The following is a 3,438-nucleotide window of genomic DNA, read 5'->3' as shown; positions in this document are numbered from 1 at the left end:
ATATATATATATATATATATATATATATATATATATAATAATAATAATAATACAAATGATATGTGAGCATATGCATGTATACATACATATACGTACATGCCTACATCTACATGTATATATAGATGCATATCCAGGTACAGGACGTCGAAAAAACATGGACAAAAAAAGGAGCGGGAACATAAACAAAGCACAACAAACGGACTTTTTTTATGGACAACAGAATGAACACATAGGAAAACAGATAAGCCACATATGGAACTTTTCCTTCATCAGCTGCCTCTATTCTAAACTAGGCATTTCGAAGATGAGGCAGAACGCTCTCTTAGAATAGCTCTTCCCATGAAGCGGATTAACCTGCTATGCGGAGGATTCGAAAGTAGCAAATATAACAAATTAAAAGTGTGGCTTATTAGTAATTAGAACCTAAAGGCAAAATTAATAGAGGTCACAAAAGTGATGGAGGATGCTGACTAGCACCACTTATGATAAAATAAGAGTTAAATTAACTCTAAAGCCACTATACTTAATGACTGACAAAGGGAGGTAAGTCTGTAGCATACATAGCTGTATCATGATTTCGAATTTTGGTGTAGATCACTTTAATTCTCATCAGTGCCTCTTAACGCCTAGGGCTAAACTCAGCTTCCTTTGTCAATCTTATGAGAATTAAGGTGCTCTAAACCAAAATTCGAGATCACGATATGGCTATGTATGCTAGGGACTTACCTCCCTTTGTCAGTCATTGAGTATAGTGCTTTAGAGTTAATTTAACTCTTATTTTAGCATAAGCAGTGCTAGTCAGCACTCTCCATCACTTTTGTAACCTCACTGTCCATATATATATGTATATATATATATATATATATATATATAATTTTAGGGAAAAGAACCAAAGTTCATGAACTCATTGATGAAAATCCACTATCACATATATAAAAATTAATAAGTAAAAGCAGAATAAATAAGTATAATATAATACAAAGTAAATATCATAAGATAATGATAATAAAATGACTACACGTGTTTCATAACCATTTTTCAAATAGAAAAAATATTTAAATCAATCAAAACTATCGAAAATCAATTCTATTCAAAAATATAGCTAATCTTCAGGTCAAAATACAACAATAATAATAATAAAAGAATGTATATATCAACCAACTATAAATAACAAATGAATGTATATAAAATACTTATTATATTAAGAAAGAAAAATATTAAAAATATCAAAATTATAAATGTTCCATAATTAACTTTATGTTTATTATAATATAAGCTAACAGGAATATTATATGCAAAAACTTTTCACGAATCTTTCGTTTAAAATACAATTTGAACGAAGTTTTAGGTTAAAATAATAAAGATAGAAGTAACACATATCTAAACGATACTATAGTTTAAAAAATGGAGCTCAGGCAGGTCTCCAGCTGGTCAATTCCTGTCAAATCATCCAACCCATGCCAGCATGAAGAACAGACGTTAAATTATGATGGTGATGCTGTGCATAACCCATTGCCTTATGCCAGATCAAAATACTTATCAGATTTTAACTGATTTATTTCTATATGTATTACTGGCTTCACATTTTGGAGGAGGTAAGTTGATTACATTAACCACAGTGCTCAACTAGTACTTATTTTATCAACCCTCCCAATGCTCAACTGGTACTTACTTTATTGACCCCAAAAGGATAAAAGGTAAGGTTGACCTTCTCAGAATTTAAACTCAGTATGTAAAAATGGATGACATACCACTAAGCATTTTGTTTGGCATGCTAATGATTCTGCAAGCTTACTGCCTTATCTTTGTATGCAATATTATATATAACAAAGGACAGACAGGAAATTCTGACAATCAAACAATGTCTGCATGTAAAATAATTTTAATGAATTTAATGTTTTCATAATTGAGATGCCTGTGAGATCCTCTTGTACATGTTCTTCATTCATGACAAACTGTTCAATAATAAAATTTATCTTAAAATGACTGTAAGAAAATAATCATTAAATTATTTTCTGAAATGATTCAATGGAGTTAAACTGAAGTCGACAACGCCTGTGAGTCATTTAGATTACTTATGTATTGAGTGAGAGATTGAGGTAAAAATAGTGATAAATAGGTCGATAAATAGATAGATTTGATAGATAGATAGATAGATAGATAGATAGATAGATAGATAGATAGATAGATAGATAAATAGATAGATAGATAGATAGATAGATAGATAGATAGATAGATCATGGCATTGCAGTTTATTGATTATTAAAATTTAACAGAGAAAAGGAAAATTTGTTTGTAAGTTTTCTTAAGAAATAAATATCTATGCATTTTGTTTTTATGTCCATTTTTTTATGGGTTAAGTGAGTATATTATTGAGGCATTGTTTTACAGTTGGATACCCTTTTGTTGCTAAGCATTAGCTGACTTTCAATTAAGAAATCTGCTTTTCCATGTGACATCAAAGGTGAAAAGAGCCAATAAATGATTTATCAACAAGGGAAATGACAATAATAACACTACTTCTAGTGAAGCTATTTTTGGAAAAGTGAAAATATGCACAAACAATATATTTAATATATACATTTATATGTATGTATGTATGTCTCTATACATTCAAAGGGTACTGAAAGGTTCCTGGTTTTAAGGGTATCATGAAAGGCCTAGTTGGAAGACCAACCTTCTGAGTTCTTTTACAGGGTTTAGAAAAACTGAAGGACCGCTGCAATAAGTGTGTGAATCTGAAAGGGGAATATATTCAATAAAACCATAATCAACTGATCCGCATGTATTTTCTTTTATGCAAAGCCAAGAACTTTTCAGCATCCACTCATATATATTTATATGCATGCATGCGTGTGTGTGTGTGTGTGTGTGTGTGTGTGTGTGTGTGTGTGTGTGCATGTGTGTGTACATAAATATATATATATTCTTTTACTCTTTTATTATTTTACTTGTTTCAGTCATTTGACTTCAGCCATGCTGGAGCACTACCTTAAAGAGTTTTTAGTTGAAGAAATCGACCCAGGACTTATTCTTTGTAAGCCTAGTACTTATTCTATCGGATCTTTTGCCAATCTACTAAGTTACAGGGATGAAAACACACCCTCATCAGTTGTCAAGTGATGGCAGGGTTCAAACACAGACATACACACACATAAACATATACATACAATAGGCTTCTTTCAATTTCCGTCCACCAAATTCACTCACAAAGCTTTGGTCAGCCTGAAGCTATAGTAAAAGACACTTACTCAAGCTGCTATGCAATGGAACTGAACCCAGAATCATATGGTCAAGAAGCAGGATTCTTACCACACAACCATGCCTGCACCTATATATATGTACATACATACATTTACAAACACAAATATATGTATATATACATGTATGCAATATATATATATATATATATATATATATGTATACATGTAGGCATAT

This window comes from Octopus bimaculoides, chromosome 20 (genome assembly GCF_001194135.2).
Source record: "Octopus bimaculoides isolate UCB-OBI-ISO-001 chromosome 20, ASM119413v2, whole genome shotgun sequence".
Taxonomy (NCBI): Eukaryota; Metazoa; Mollusca; class Cephalopoda; order Octopoda; family Octopodidae; genus Octopus; species Octopus bimaculoides.
Note: the sequence above shows the minus strand (reverse complement) of the source record.